The following is a 16,394-nucleotide window of genomic DNA, read 5'->3' on the forward strand; positions in this document are numbered from 1 at the left end:
TAGCATCCCTCGCGACATGGCTGATAATGTTCGCCGGCAAGCATTTGGTGTGACGTCATGGGCGCATAGAGAGTACGCATGCAAGCAAGCACGCGTGGCTTCGACCTCTGGGAAAAAGAAGGTTTCAGTTTTAACATGTTTGTAAGCGAAACTAGAAACTTCAAGCGGACTGGGGATAAAAGCAATGCCGTGAAGCCAGCGCTGCCGCTGTCGGTGCACAATGCTGGTTGTGCATGGGTGGACGTCGGAATTGCTTTGCTACTGTTTGCCCGGCTTTTGGCCAGAACTAAGTACGAGGTGTGAAAGAATGGATTTTAATTACGTGCTAATGAATTGCATCGCTTCTCGGCCTTTTGGCTAAGATCAAAGTGTACACTTTGATCTTAGCCAAAAGGCCGAGAAGCGATGCAATTCATTAGCACGTAATTAAAATCCATTCTTTCACACCTCGTACTTAGTTCTGGCCAAAAGCCGGGCAAACAGTAGCAAAGCAATTCCGACGTCCACCCATGCACAACCAGCATTGTGCACCGACAGCGGCAGCGCTGGCTTCACGGCATTGCTTTTATCCCCAGTCCGCTTGAAGTTTCTAGTTTCGCTTACAAACATGTTAAAACTGAAACCTTCTTTTTCCCAGAGGTCGAAGCCACGCGTGCTTGCTTGCATGCGTACTCTCTATGCGCCCATGACGTCACACCAAATGCTTGCCGGCGAACATTATCAGCCATGTCGCGAGGGATGCTACAGCACTTGTTTTAAAAACTGATGCATAGTGTACATGTCCAACTCGAGCACCAAAGTCTGGAAGGAAAAAAAAAAAAAAAAAATGACTGCGCAAAATGTGAATACGTCACCCATCCAACATGGCTTCTACGCCGGCTGCCCAAGCAACGCCTCTGCAACGACGCCCACAATCATCGGCAAAAAGGTGGTGCCTTTGGCTGCTTCAGCACGCTCAACATATGCCTTGCAAGTTCCGACGTGGCGGAACACCGCACCGAGGTCGACGAAGGTCCTGCCGTGAAAGGCAGACCCGGGAATGCGTGCGAAACGTCTACCGCGTGGGTTGTGAAGCCGGTGAATGAAGGATCATGTGGCAGAGGGTGACGGAACGTGAGTGTGCGACTTGCCGCTGCGATGTCGTTCAAGCGTTCAACGGGCCGGCAGGTTCTGTCTGTCGTGGTCGAAAACGTCCGAGTCAAAGTTTTGCTGATTCCGAGGGGTAGGAGTGCTATGGTGGCGTGTACGAGGCGCTGGTGCGGCGCTCCGTCGATCGTGCCGGACGGACATGAGGCGGCCGAAGGCGGTCGTCAAGTGGTCGCGGAAATCAGTGGAGAAGTACTCGCCTGCGCTTTTCGTCGAAGACTCGCGACAGACGGTCTTCGGGAGACACGGGTGGTTGCACAAATGCGACCGTGCGTCAACGTGCAGCCATATTCGTGGATTATTTCGCCCCATTACGATAGCTTCGTCACTGCGCTCGCTGGTGTTGCTTGTTTTTGTTGACCTTCACTTGTGGCTCACACCCACTGTGGGGGATTGGCTGGTTTGTTGTTCTGCTTCTTCGACTTCTACATACTCGGCTTAGTGAAGCTGTGAGGAGTGACGAGTGGGTACGGAGGCAAAGCGCGCCCGGGGCGTGATCTCACGCGTCCTGGGGTCCACGTCGCTTCAGGTACGTGCGTGGTGCGTCCGTACGTCTAGTGCGCAATTTTCTTGGAACTTCCAGCAACTGGCAATTCCATTGAGGTGAGCGTGCGAGGATGTTCGTTGTAATTAACGAGAGCCAACGGTGGATGAGCTGGTATGAGATGGTGTTCAGAAATGAAGTGTTTGATCAACAAGGCGATGCCCGCCGTGGTGGTCTGATGGCCGTAAGGTACTCGGCTGCTGACCCGCAGGTGGTGGGATCGAATCCCGGCCGCGGCGGCTGCATTTCCCTGTGCTCAGATTAGGGTGCACGTGAAAGAACCCCAGGTGGTCGAAATTTTCCCATAATCATATGGTGGTTTTGGGACGTCAAACCCCAAAGGTCAGTGGACATAGGAAAAGCACATCGGGGCTTTGCCGCTCCACCGTACAGCAGGTGTGTGCGGAGTGGGTCGTGTGGCGTTCTTTGCGATTTTAATTTGTGATGGGGAATAGTGTAGATGCGTAGACGTGGCGAGAGCACGCGTCTTCAGGTTCAGACGCCGCGTGAAGATGTGAAATAAAAATGCCTTCGCTTGCCACTGCAACTGTAAACAGAAACACCAACCAAACCCCATTTTCTAGAGGCTTTTTTATTTTTCGTTGCGAAACGGGTGAATTCGAAAAGCGGAAATAGCTTGGCACATACATACACACTTCTACACACATACATACATACACATCGCACATGCATACACATCGTATACACACTTCTAGCTTTCCTCCGAAACAGTAATGATAATTTCCTCAATAGTTTTATTGATATGAGTAGGAATGTTAAAAAAAATAAGAAACTTGAGTATGTACGTGTGAACATAACAAAATAAAAGAGACCCTCCATATATGAAATACACACGGAAACATTTATTTTCCCAGAGCAATCGTAAGTGCAAACACAGCTAGCGCACTCCCTGCCCGCGAATACCGCGTCAGCCGGGGCGGCGTGCCGCCACCGTCTCGGACACTCGACGCACCCACGCCGTTTACCCCGGTATCATGGGTAAATCCGAACACTCCTTCTATCATTGAATTTATTGTCGAACTCACCCCGCAGGGGGTGAGTGGGCCGATCCCGGAGGTAGTGCAATACCGGGCCAACCCGTGGCGGAGGTGAAGCAAGCTTCAAGCACTCCGCCCCATCACAAAAATAAGTTTAATATCTTGGATCCAAATAGGATCCGTATCAGATATTAAGCTGATAAGAACAGATACTACAACAAGGAGAAGTTTATTTAACTCCAAACATGTATACTCAGGTCACTGACTTATACATAATACTCAGCCGGCACTTCGGCTGGTCACAATAGTTTGGCGCGATCATTGGAGCGCCGCGTTACAGGAACAACACGTATGTGAATAGGTGCGCCTGAACGGGAAAACAATACATATGCAGTCATTTTAACAGGCTCTCCCACGCCCGACTCGCAAATTAACATGCAAGTGTGTACACTATGCACCCGGCCTACATAAAATAAATACATGCAACATTTATTAAATTTATACAATGCTACGCAGTGAGCGCTCTGCGCAGCGCGGCGGCGCTGCGCAGGGCAAGCACATTGCAGCGCGGTCGTGTGCGCATCTGCTCAAAACAGGATAAAGCTTGTTCGTTTATCGAGGGAGCAGTTAGGCTCCTGCGTGATACCCTATGTATCGCTCATTTGAATAAAAGGGTGGGAGGTGGTGGGGAGGGGGGCCTCGGACGGCGGTCCGGAACTAAAAAAAGGTGGGAGGGGGGGGGGGTGTCAGTAGGGGATGATCGGGGAAACGAGCTTTCCGTTTCTCAAAAAGAAAAACTTGGTGTGCCAGCGGCGCAAAAACTTTTCCTCCCCGCCAGCTTCTAGCGCTTCGGACAGGAATGCCCACACCATCAAGCGAATGTTCGCTACTACCGGAAATGCCGCCCTCACTGGCGAGCGGCGCGCTTCCGCGAGGGAGCGACGCTTCCAAATCGCGAAGAGCGTGCATGCCACGACCAGTTTAGCGAAGGCGCCTTTGTTTCGCCTGAGATAGGGGGGAGGGCGGATGCGGAAACATCGTGCGATGATGCGCCACACAGGCTTGGCGGCCGTGCAATCAACTAGGGCGTGTTTCTGCGTTTCCGTTTCGCGGCAATTCGGGCAACGCGCGTTCGGGACGATGCCGAGTTTGTGCAGGCGCTGCCGCGTTGGCAGCACGTTATACGCCTTCTGCCACGCAAAGTCATGGGTCGCCTTTGGCTGGCCGTGGAAGGTTGTTGGCAGGGCTCGAAGAGCGTTTCTGGCCACCGTTTTCTCCTCGTCGGATAGTTGGGCGCGGTTGAGGGCTTCCGCGATTCGGGTGGGCGGGTCGGCGTCAACGTCGCAGTCCGGCGTCTCTTTGGTAAGCATGCGCATCGTCGCTGATGCTGTCCTGTAGAAATGCGAGGGTATTTCTGCGTGTGGCCCGGAGTGTCTGCTTGCGCCCAACCAACTATTTGTTGCGCCACTCCAGTATAGGAGCAGGCCTCTCCCGAGGTAATCGCCCGCTTGGAAGAGGGAGCGCGCCGTCTTCACAGCGAGGATTTTGCTTAGGGTGAGGGCGTGCGGTAGCCCAAGCCCCCCCTCTGTCACAGCCATCTGTAGGAGGCTTCGCCGCACCGGTGGAGGTTTGTGGTTCCAAAGGAATGCGTTTAGCATCTTGTTGATCTGGGTTGCCACTTTCACAGGCATGACAGCAACCCGGCTCGTGTAGAGGGCTAGTGCGCAAACACACGTTTTCGCGGCGAGAGCCTTCTCATGAATGGACAGACTGTGCCGGCTCGCTCTTTCGATGAAGTGGCGAGCCCTGTCTAGGACTCGCGTCCACGTTGTCACCGCCACTCCCTCGCATGTGTAGTAAATGCCCAGCACTTTCACCGTAGATACGATGCTGATTTCTCCGATTGCCTCGGCGGGGAAGCCACCGAACAGGAGGGCCTTACTCTTGGCTTCGTTCAGCAAGGCGCCCGATATTCCTGCGTAGGTGCTGAAGATCCGACGGAAGTGCTCCATACTGCTTGGGTTCCGGACGAACAGGGAGACGTCGTCAGCGTATGCTAACACCTTTAGTTCGTCAGAGCCCGTCAGGGGTAGGCCTCTAAACTGCGGGTCACATGCGAGGTTTGTAAGTAGGGGTTCCAGTGACAGGATGAAGAGCGTCGGGCCCAACGGGCACCCCTGTCTTATTCCGCGCGTGTATTGGAATCCAGCCGACTCGGACCCGTTGACTACGACGCTGCCTCTCAGATCTTTATACAGGAGTTCTAGTATAGAGACGAAGTCCGCTGGGAGGCCGAAATGACGGAGCATTTCGAACAGGTATGCATGCCGCACCCTGTCGAAGGCCTTCGCCTGGTCCAGCGACAAGAAGGCTCCCTTAATTTTCTTTGCTGCGGCGAACTCGAATGCGTCTCTTGTGAGCGAAAGATTCGCAAACATAGATCTGCCTGGCACGGCGCAGGTCTGGTGCGGGGCTACCATGTCTGGGAGGAAGAGTTTGAGCCGATTGTTGACTATGGTTGCCACGATTTTATAGTCAACATTAAGAAGGGTAATCGGACGCCAAGACGCCGGGTCACATGGGGGGGCTCCGTCTTTCAAGATCAGGACGATCCGTCCGTGGCGGAAAGAGTCCGGCTTCACCCGTTGCTTGAGAACCAGGTTTACAACCTCAAGGAGGTGATTACCAAGAGTCTCAAGAAAAGCAACATAGAAAGCAGCCGTGAGGCCGTCTGTTCCTGGGGCAGAAGTTGGGGGCATGGTGCCTAAGGCGCAACGAAGCTCCTCAATCGTTGCTTCGCCACACAAAGTCGTGTAGTCAGCCTCGTCCAAGCGCCGGAGATTCCTGCAGAGATCGCTTGTTGCTCTTGGTAGCCCAGGTTCACAGGGCTCAGTCTGCTGGAAGGCCGACCTGAAGTGGTCCCGGAAGATGGCTGCAATCTCGGCCTGGTCTTCTGTGATCGTCCCGTCAGGACGCCTGGCCTCAGTGATCTTTGAGCAGCCATTCCCGTTCACCTCCCACAGATCGACTTCCGTTGTGTCTGCCGCGGTACTCTGCGTCGCCTTTGGCCTCCGCGTCAACTCTTGTAGGAGTCTGCCGTACTGGACCTCCAAGGCCCCAAGGTAGTCTTTTGTGCAGGCAGTTAGGGTGTCGGCACCTTCGATTATTCTCTTCCTCCGCAGAAGCTCATTCATTTCTCTGGTTATTCTTTTTTTTTCGTTTCCTGCCCTCTCTTTGCAGGAGCCCTTTCCACACATTCTTCAGGTGGTCCCAGACTTCAGGGGTGACCTGGGGGGCTTCTTTCAGCGAGTTTGCGATGAGGTCCTGAAGAATCGGGGCGCAAGTTTTGTCAGCCAACAGCGCCGAGTCGAGTCGCCAGCGCGTGCTGCCGGTAGGAAGACCGGGCGTTCCCTTGACCGTTGTGAGGACTGGGGCATGGTCAGTTTGCCCTTGCAGGAAGTCCGGCAGGGCTAGGACTTCGCACGACATAATGGAGGGGAGGAGGAAGTCCGGGACGTAAGCCCGGTCGATCCTGCTTGCCGTGGTTCTTGATGACCGGGTGGGAACGAAGGTGTCATCGTGGAGATGGACCCATACATCCGTGAGCCGCAGGTGCCGAAGGATCTTCACCAGTTCTTTGGCGTGGTAGGTTGATCCCCCTCGGCCTGGACCCCGGATGTCTCTCGTCGAGTCAACCACGCAGTTGAAGTCACCAAGAATCACGTGTGGCAGAGGATCGGTTAGGCATTCATGGAGTTCCTTAAAAAAGGAATTTGTATCCGCGCGCGTCACTGGGGCGTATACGTTCGTAAAACGGACTCTCCTTCCGTCCACGTATATGTCTAGCATGATCGAGCGGCCATTTGCTGAAAAAATACAGTGGGAGCCCTGCCGGTAGCGACCCGAAACGAAAATGACCCCGACACCACAGGACCTGGCAGTCGTCAAGGAGAAAAAGGCATCAGTGTGGCACGAACGCCGGAAATTAACCACGTCTAAGGGAGACCTGAAGTTGGTCTCTTGGACGAAAAGTATGTCTATGTCCTGACCTTGGGCAAAGGATAAGACCTGACGTTGTTTGTCCCTGTCTCGGAACCCACGGACGTTCCAGGTGGCAAACTTAAGCGACGGCATCTCCGATGGCTGCGCGCACAGCTGAGTGAAGGTAAAGAGCCAGCTGAGAGCAGGCAAAAAAAACTAGGGAGGCATTGTTAGGGGGACAAACGCCTAGGCTGTTGAGCAGAACGGGCTCGCGTGTTTTTCGTCGGTGCGGTGATCGCCTGTTTAACAGCACGCAAGCGTCAAATGTAAACAAGCGTGACGTCACGCGCTGCCGCGATAGCGAAAGAGTGTGAAAGCGCGTGTGTGCCTGCGATAAGAGGAGCATTGCAGCATGGCTTGATTCCGGTGTCGGTGGCGAGGGTGTCTCGGCGTGGCTAATCTTAGTAAGAGGGGAGGGGGGGGGGGGAGAGCGGCGCGTCGCCTAGGCAGATGGATGGCCACTTATTTTCTTCGCTCCCCGGTGTCATCCGCGGGGGCGGAGGGGGGGCCGTCGCCTATAGAGCCCTTTCGCGACTTCTTTGGCTGGTTGCGGGCTAATGTTGCATCACTGTCGCTGCTTGTTTCAGGGGGCTTTGAGCGGCGTAGGGCGTGCTCGGCGCTCTCGGCTCTCCCCCCTTTCTCCTTCCTCCTGTCTTCTGTACCGGTCGCCGACCTTCGGCGCGAGCGTGAACGGTGCCGCCGCTGTTCGAGTTCAGGCGGGAGCGTGTTTGCGGGAGAGGAAGGGGGGGCGTCTCCTGAGCTGCTCGCTATTGGTAACTGGTGGAAGAGGCCGGTGAGGGTTGTCGAATCGTCGTGTGCAGCGTCGCCCGGGAGTATGTAGCGGCCGCAACTCGTGATCGGGATGTCTTCTGAGCAGTTTGGGCGTGTGTGCCTGCTGGGCAGCGGCGGGAAAGATTCGTCGTCCAGTCTGCGCGGCGCTTGCTCCTCTCTATTATTAGTCGCCTTGGCCTTTGCGGTTTCTTGGTCATCAGGCTCCGATAAGACCACCACCCATGAATCACGTGACGAGTCCGGGGAACTGGACTCGGTGCCGCTTCCGCCGTCGGAGACGCGGTGTGTGTGAGGGCTGTCTGCTCCTCCCGCTTTCGCTGGCTGACCCGCGGGAAGCGACGTGGACGTGGACTCGGCGTGCGTACTGTCACTCGTGTTCGTGGTATCCGTCTCCCTAACTGGTGGAACGCTAGGGGGGGTACGAGTGGGGGGGCCCGAACGCAAGACTTGCAAGTTCGGCTTGTCGGTACGGCTGACCAGGGGGGTGAGGACGCTCGCGCGGTCTTGTTTGTTGGCGGCGGTTGTAAGAGCAGTCGGGAGGCCACGGGCGGCTGCGACATAAGACCGTTTGCGAAAACATTCGCGTGTGCCGTGTTGGCCCCCACATCGCTGGCACTCGGCTTCGCATCCCTCCGTATCATGGCCAAAGGTGCCACACCGTTTGCAATAAGGCGTCGAGCAAGCGGAGGCCATGTGGCCCACCTCGCTACACCGCGCGCAAACGCGCCGCATTCCCCGGTACTCGAACATTACGCGGTGCCCCGCGACGGTTGTGAAGTTGGGCACCGGTTTGTTCATTTCCATGCGCACAACTCGTATGCCATTCAGCTTGTTTGGGCGGTTTGTGGCTGTCGCAAAGGCCACGCTCTTCACCTTCCCAAACTGCGCAAGTGCGTTTATCAGGGGTTCATCGGGGAGAAATGCGGGGTAGCGAAACACGTTAACGAAAGTTATCGGTGGCCCCACAGCCTCCACTGCCACTTTCACATTGCTAACGACAAAACCCTCGGCTACCGTCAATTTGGTTGCTTGAGCCGCGGTGCGAGTACACACCAGGAAGCGCGATCCACCCATATGCTGGAGTACGTGCACGCTATCATCTCCGGCAGTGCGCTCTACTGCATCGATTAAATCATCTATACAAAGATCGCCGTCTGGCGCGTTAAAGAAAAAACAATTTTCCCTCACCGGGAGGTTAGTTTGCGCGGATGTCATGCTGGTAAGCGTTGCCTGTTGCTCCTCCAAGCTAGGAGAAGGGGGGGCGTGGCTGTGACTGGTAGGAACGCAGCTATGCTGCGTACTGGTAGACGGGCTCAGCAGGCGCTGTGTCCGAGGTCTGGTAGTTGATGGTAGACGGCGGGGCGGAAGGCACCAGGGCAGCAGGTGGGGTCCGGGGTCCGCACGTCATCGGGCATGGGGGGGTCACCGAGCAGGAAAGCCCGGGACAGGAATCCGGGTGCTGCAGGCTGGGCCGACAGCTCTCCGGGGTAGACGCTGGACTTTCTTTTCGCACTGGAAGGCCCGGGGGTCGACGTCGGCGCGACGTGACCCCAGGTCCGGCTGAGTGACTCGCGCGAGAAAAAACGGCTTGCTCGGACACTTTGATCTTAGCCAAAAGGCCGAGAAGCGATGCAATTCATTAGCACGTAATTAAAATCCATTCTTTCACACCTCGTACTTAGTTCTGGCCAAAAGCCGGGCAAACAGTAGCAAAGCAATTCCGACGTCCACCCATGCACAACCAGCATTGTGCACCGACAGCGGCAGCGCTGGCTTCACGGCATTGCTTTTATCCCCAGTCCGCTTGAAGTTTCTAGTTTCGCTTACAAACATGTTAAAACTGAAACCTTCTTTTTCCCAGAGGTCGAAGCCACGCGTGCTTGCTTGCATGCGTACTCTCTATGCGCCCATGACGTCACACCAAATGCTTGCCGGCGAACATTATCAGCCATGTCGCGAGGGATGCTACAGCACTTGTTTTAAAAACTGATGCATAGTGTACATGTCCAACTCGAGCACCAAAGTCTGGAAGGAAAAAAAAAAAAAAAAAAATGACTGCGCAAAATGTGAATACGTCACCCATCCAACATGGCTTCTACGCCGGCTGCCCAAGCAACGCCTCTGCAACGACGCCCACAATCATCGGCAAAAAGGTGGTGCCTTTGGCTGCTTCAGCACGCTCAACATATGCCTTGCAAGTTCCGACGTGGCGGAACACCGCACCGAGGTCGACGAAGGTCCTGCCGTGAAAGGCAGACCCGGGAATGCGTGCGAAACGTCTACCGCGTGGGTTGTGAAGCCGGTGAATGAAGGATCATGTGGCAGAGGGTGACGGAACGTGAGTGTGCGACTTGCCGCTGCGATGTCGTTCAAGCGTTCAACGGGCCGGCAGGTTCTGTCTGTCGTGGTCGAAAACGTCCGAGTCAAAGTTTTGCTGATTCCGAGGGGTAGGAGTGCTATGGTGGCGTGTACGAGGCGCTGGTGCGGCGCTCCGTCGATCGTGCCGGACGGACATGAGGCGGCCGAAGGCGGTCGTCAAGTGGTCGCGGAAATCAGTGGAGAAGTACTCGCCTGCGCTTTTCGTCGAAGACTCGCGACAGACGGTCTTCGGGAGACACGGGTGGTTGCACAAATGCGACCGTGCGTCAACGTGCAGCCATATTCGTGGATTATTTCGCCCCATTACGATAGCTTCGTCACTGCGCTCGCTGGTGTTGCTTGTTTTTGTTGACCTTCACTTGTGGCTCACACCCACTGTGGGGGATTGGCTGGTTTGTTGTTCTGCTTCTTCGACTTCTACATACTCGGCTTAGTGAAGCTGTGAGGAGTGACGAGTGGGTACGGAGGCAAAGCGCGCCCGGGGCGTGATCTCACGCGTCCTGGGGTCCACGTCGCTTCAGGTACGTGCGTGGTGCGTCCGTACGTCTAGTGCGCAATTTTCTTGGAACTTCCAGCAACTGGCAATTCCATTGAGGTGAGCGTGCGAGGATGTTCGTTGTAATTAACGAGAGCCAACGGTGGATGAGCTGGTATGAGATGGTGTTCAGAAATGAAGTGTTTGATCAACAAGGCGATGCCCGCCGTGGTGGTCTGATGGCCGTAAGGTACTCGGCTGCTGACCCGCAGGTGGTGGGATCGAATCCCGGCCGCGGCGGCTGCATTTCCCTGTGCTCAGATTAGGGTGCACGTGAAAGAACCCCAGGTGGTCGAAATTTTCCCATAATCATATGGTGGTTTTGGGACGTCAAACCCCAAAGGTCAGTGGACATAGGAAAAGCACATCGGGGCTTTGCCGCTCCACCGTACAGCAGGTGTGTGCGGAGTGGGTCGTGTGGCGTTCTTTGCGATTTTAATTTGTGATGGGGAATAGTGTAGATGCGTAGACGTGGCGAGAGCACGCGTCTTCAGGTTCAGACGCCGCGTGAAGATGTGAAATAAAAATGCCTTCGCTTGCCACTGCAACTGTAAACAGAAACACCAACCAAACCCCATTTTCTAGAGGCTTTTTTATTTTTCGTTGCGAAACGGGTGAATTCGAAAAGCGGAAATAGCTTGGCACATACATACACACTTCTACACACATACATACATACACATCGCACATGCATACACATCGTATACACACTTCTAGCTTTCCTCCGAAACAGTAATGATAATTTCCTCAATAGTTTTATTGATATGAGTAGGAATGTTAAAAAAAATAAGAAACTTGAGTATGTACGTGTGAACATAACAAAATAAAAGAGACCCTCCATATATGAAATACACACGGAAACATTTATTTTCCCAGAGCAATCGTAAGTGCAAACACAGCTAGCGCACTCCCTGCCCGCGAATACCGCGTCAGCCGGGGCGGCGTGCCGCCACCGTCTCGGACACTCGACGCACCCACGCCGTTTACCCCGGTATCATGGGTAAATCCGAACACTCCTTCTATCATTGAATTTATTGTCGAACTCACCCCGCAGGGGTTGAGTGGGCCGATCCCGGAGGTAGTGCAATACCGGGCCAACCCGTGGCGGAGGTGAAGCAAGCTTCAAGCACTCCGCCGCATCACAAAAATAAGTTTAATATCTTGGATCCAAATAGGATCCGTATCAGATATTAAGCTGATAAGAACAGATACTACAACAAGGAGAAGTTTATTTAACTCCAAACATGTATACTCAGGTCACTGACTTATACATAATACTCAGCCGGCACTTCGGCTGGTCACAATAGTTTGGCGCGATCATTGGAGCGCCGCGTTACAGGAACAACACGTATGTGAATAGGTGCGCCTGAACGGGAAAACAATACATATGCAGTCATTTTAACAGGCTCTCCCACGCCCGACTCGCAAATTAACATGCAAGTGTGTACACTATGCACCCGGCCTACATAAAATAAATACATGCAACATTTATTAAATTTATACAATGCTACGCAGTAAGCGCTCTGCGCAGCGCGGCGGCGCTGCGCAGGGCAAGCACATTGCAGCGCGGTCGTGTGCGCATCTGCTCAAAACAGGATAAAGCTTGTTCGTTTATCGAGGGAGCAGTTAGGCTCCTGCGTGATACCCTATGTATCGCTCATTTGAATAAAAGGGTGGGAGGTGGTGGGGAGGGGGGCCTCGGACGGCGGTCCGGAACTAAAAAAAGGTGGGAGGGGGGGGGGGGTGTCAGTAGGGGATGATCGGGGAAACGAGCTTTCCGTTTCTCAAAAAGAAAAACTTGGTGTGCCAGCGGCGCAAAAACTTTTCCTCCCCGCCAGCTTCTAGCGCTTCGGACAGGAATGCCCACACCATCAAGCGAATGTTCGCTACTACCGGAAATGCCGCCCTCACTGGCGAGCGGCGCGCTTCCGCGAGGGAGCGACGCTTCCAAATCGCGAAGAGCGTGCATGCCACGACCAGTTTAGCGAAGGCGCCTTTGTTTCGCCTGAGATAGGGGGGAGGGCGGATGCGGAAACATCGTGCGATGATGCGCCACACAGGCTTGGCGGCCGTGCAATCAACTAGGGCGTGTTTCTGCGTTTCCGTTTCGCGGCAATTCGGGCAACGCGCGTTCGGGACGATGCCGAGTTTGTGCAGGCGCTGCCGCGTTGGCAGCACGTTATACGCCTTCTGCCACGCAAAGTCATGGGTCGCCTTTGGCTGGCCGTGGAAGGTTGTTGGCAGGGCTCGAAGAGCGTTTCTGGCCACCGTTTTCTCCTCGTCGGATAGTTGGGCGCGGTTGAGGGCTTCCGCGATTCGGGTGGGCGGGTCGGCGTCAACGTCGCAGTCCGGCGTCTCTTTGGTAAGCATGCGCATCGTCGCTGATGCTGTCCTGTAGAAATGCGAGGGTATTTCTGCGTGTGGCCCGGAGTGTCTGCTTGCGCCCAACCAACTATTTGTTGCGCCACTCCAGTATAGGAGCAGGCCTCTCCCGAGGTAATCGCCCGCTTGGAAGAGGGAGCGCGCCGTCTTCACAGCGAGGATTTTGCTTAGGGTGAGGGCGTGCGGTAGCCCAAGCCCCCCCTCTGTCACAGCCATCTGTAGGAGGCTTCGCCGCACCGGTGGAGGTTTGTGGTTCCAAAGGAATGCGTTTAGCATCTTGTTGATCTGGGTTGCCACTTTCACAGGCATGACAGCAACCCGGCTCGTGTAGAGGGCTAGTGCGCAAACACACGTTTTCGCGGCGAGAGCCTTCTCATGAATGGACAGACTGTGCCGGCTCGCTCTTTCGATGAAGTGGCGAGCCCTGTCTAGGACTCGCGTCCACGTTGTCACCGCCACTCCCTCGCATGTGTAGTAAATGCCCAGCACTTTCACCGTAGATACGATGCTGATTTCTCCGATTGCCTCGGCGGGGAAGCCACCGAACAGGAGGGCCTTACTCTTGGCTTCGTTCAGCAAGGCGCCCGATATTCCTGCGTAGGTGCTGAAGATCCGACGGAAGTGCTCCATACTGCTTGGGTTCCGGACGAACAGGGAGACGTCGTCAGCGTATGCTAACACCTTTAGTTCGTCAGAGCCCGTCAGGGGTAGGCCTCTAAACTGCGGGTCACATGCGAGGTTTGTAAGTAGGGGTTCCAGTGACAGGATGAAGAGCGTCGGGCCCAACGGGCACCCCTGTCTTATTCCGCGCGTGTATTGGAATCCAGCCGACTCGGACCCGTTGACTACGACGCTGCCTCTCAGATCTTTATACAGGAGTTCTAGTATAGAGACGAAGTCCGCTGGGAGGCCGAAATGACGGAGCATTTCGAACAGGTATGCATGCCGCACCCTGTCGAAGGCCTTCGCCTGGTCCAGCGACAAGAAGGCTCCCTTAATTTTCTTTGCTGCGGCGAACTCGAATGCGTCTCTTGTGAGCGAAAGATTCGCAAACATAGATCTGCCTGGCACGGCGCAGGTCTGGTGCGGGGCTACCATGTCTGGGAGGAAGAGTTTGAGCCGATTGTTGACTATGGTTGCCACGATTTTATAGTCAACATTAAGAAGGGTAATCGGACGCCAAGACGCCGGGTCACATGGGGGGGCTCCGTCTTTCAAGATCAGGACGATCCGTCCGTGGCGGAAAGAGTCCGGCTTCACCCGTTGCTTGAGAACCAGGTTTACAACCTCAAGGAGGTGATTACCAAGAGTCTCAAGAAAAGCAACATAGAAAGCAGCCGTGAGGCCGTCTGTTCCTGGGGCAGAAGTTGGGGGCATGGTGCCTAAGGCGCAACGAAGCTCCTCAATCGTTGCTTCGCCACACAAAGTCGTGTAGTCAGCCTCGTCCAAGCGCCGGAGATTCCTGCAGAGATCGCTTGTTGCTCTTGGTAGCCCAGGTTCACAGGGCTCAGTCTGCTGGAAGGCCGACCTGAAGTGGTCCCGGAAGATGGCTGCAATCTCGGCCTGGTCTTCTGTGATCGTCCCGTCAGGACGCCTGGCCTCAGTGATCTTTGAGCAGCCATTCCCGTTCACCTCCCACAGATCGACTTCCGTTGTGTCTGCCGCGGTACTCTGCGTCGCCTTTGGCCTCCGCGTCAACTCTTGTAGGAGTCTGCCGTACTGGACCTCCAAGGCCCCAAGGTAGTCTTTTGTGCAGGCAGTTAGGGTGTCGGCACCTTCGATTATTCTCTTCCTCCGCAGAAGCTCATTCATTTCTCTGGTTATTCTTTTTTTTCGTTTCCTGCCCTCTCTTTGCAGGAGCCCTTTCCACACATTCTTCAGGTGGTCCCAGACTTCAGGGGTGACCTGGGGGGCTTCTTTCAGCGAGTTTGCGATGAGGTCCTGAAGAATCGGGGCGCAAGTTTTGTCAGCCAACAGCGCCGAGTCGAGTCGCCAGCGCGTGCTGCCGGTAGGAAGACCGGGCGTTCCCTTGACCGTTGTGAGGACTGGGGCATGGTCAGTTTGCCCTTGCAGGAAGTCCGGCAGGGCTAGGACTTCGCACGACATAATGGAGGGGAGGAGGAAGTCCGGGACGTAAGCCCGGTCGATCCTGCTTGCCGTGGTTCTTGATGACCGGGTGGGAACGAAGGTGTCATCGTGGAGATGGACCCATACATCCGTGAGCCGCAGGTGCCGAAGGATCTTCACCAGTTCTTTGGCGTGGTAGGTTGATCCCCCTCGGCCTGGACCCCGGATGTCTCTCGTCGAGTCAACCACGCAGTTGAAGTCACCAAGAATCACGTGTGGCAGAGGATCGGTTAGGCATTCATGGAGTTCCTTAAAAAAGGAATTTGTATCCGCGCGCGTCACTGGGGCGTATACGTTCGTAAAACGGACTCTCCTTCCGTCCACGTATATGTCTAGCATGATCGAGCGGCCATTTGCTGAAAAAAAACAGTGGGAGCCCTGCCGGTAGCGACCCGAAACGAAAATGACCCCGACACCACAGGACCTGGCAGTCGTCAAGGAGAAAAAGGCATCAGTGTGGCACGAACGCCGGAAATTAACCACGTCTAAGGGAGACCTGAAGTTGGTCTCTTGGACGAAAAGTATGTCTATGTCCTGACCTTGGGCAAAGGATAAGACCTGACGTTGTTTGTCCCTGTCTCGGAACCCACGGACGTTCCAGGTGGCAAACTTAAGCGACGGCATCTCCGATGGCTGCGCGCACAGCTGAGTGAAGGTAAAGAGCCAGCTGAGAGCAGGCAAAAAAAACTAGGGAGGCATTGTTAGGGGGACAAACGCCTAGGCTGTTGAGCAGAACGGGCTCGCGTGTTTTTCGTCGGTGCGGTGATCGCCTGTTTAACAGCACGCAAGCGTCAAATGTAAACAAGCGTGACGTCACGCGCTGCCGCGATAGCGAAAGAGTGTGAAAGCGCGTGTGTGCCTGCGATAAGAGGAGCATTGCAGCATGGCTTGATTCCGGTGTCGGTGGCGAGGGTGTCTCGGCGTGGCTAATCTTAGTAAGAGGGGAGGGGGGGGGGGGGAGAGCGGCGCGTCGCCTAGGCAGATGGATGGCCACTTATTTTCTTCGCTCCCCGGTGTCATCCGCGGGGGCGGAGGGGGGGCCGTCGCCTATAGAGCCCTTTCGCGACTTCTTTGGCTGGTTGCGGGCTAATGTTGCATCACTGTCGCTGCTTGTTTCAGGGGGCTTTGAGCGGCGTAGGGCGTGCTCGGCGCTCTCGGCTCTCCCCCCTTTCTCCTTCCTCCTGTCTTCTGTACCGGTCGCCGACCTTCGGCGCGAGCGTGAACGGTGCCGCCGCTGTTCGAGTTCAGGCGGGAGCGTGTTTGCGGGAGAGGAAGGGGGGGCGTCTCCTGAGCTGCTCGCTATTGGTAACTGGTGGAAGAGGCCGGTGAGGGTTGTCGAATCGTCGTGTGCAGCGTCGCCCGGGAGTATGTAGCGGCCGCAACTCGTGATCGGGATGTCTTCTGAGCAGTTTGGGCGTGTGTGCCTGCTGGGCAGCGGCGGGAAAGATTC

General features: G+C 55.3%; 1 protein-coding gene and 2 pseudogenes across 3 annotated transcripts in view; 1 reads left to right on the forward strand and 2 right to left on the reverse strand.

The window, feature by feature from the left end:
• The window catches only part of LOC119168652 (uncharacterized), a 293,472-nt gene that overhangs the window by 209,435 nt on the left and 67,643 nt on the right, over positions 1-16,394 (forward strand). The window lies entirely within an intron of this gene.
• LOC142766229 (U2 spliceosomal RNA) lies at positions 2,746-2,917 on the reverse strand (annotated as a pseudogene).
• Positions 11,492-11,663, reverse strand: LOC142766231 (U2 spliceosomal RNA; annotated as a pseudogene).

The sequence above is a fragment of the Rhipicephalus microplus genome, chromosome 6 (assembly GCF_043290135.1).
Source record: "Rhipicephalus microplus isolate Deutch F79 chromosome 6, USDA_Rmic, whole genome shotgun sequence".
NCBI lineage: Eukaryota > Metazoa > Arthropoda > Arachnida > Ixodida > Ixodidae > Rhipicephalus > Rhipicephalus microplus.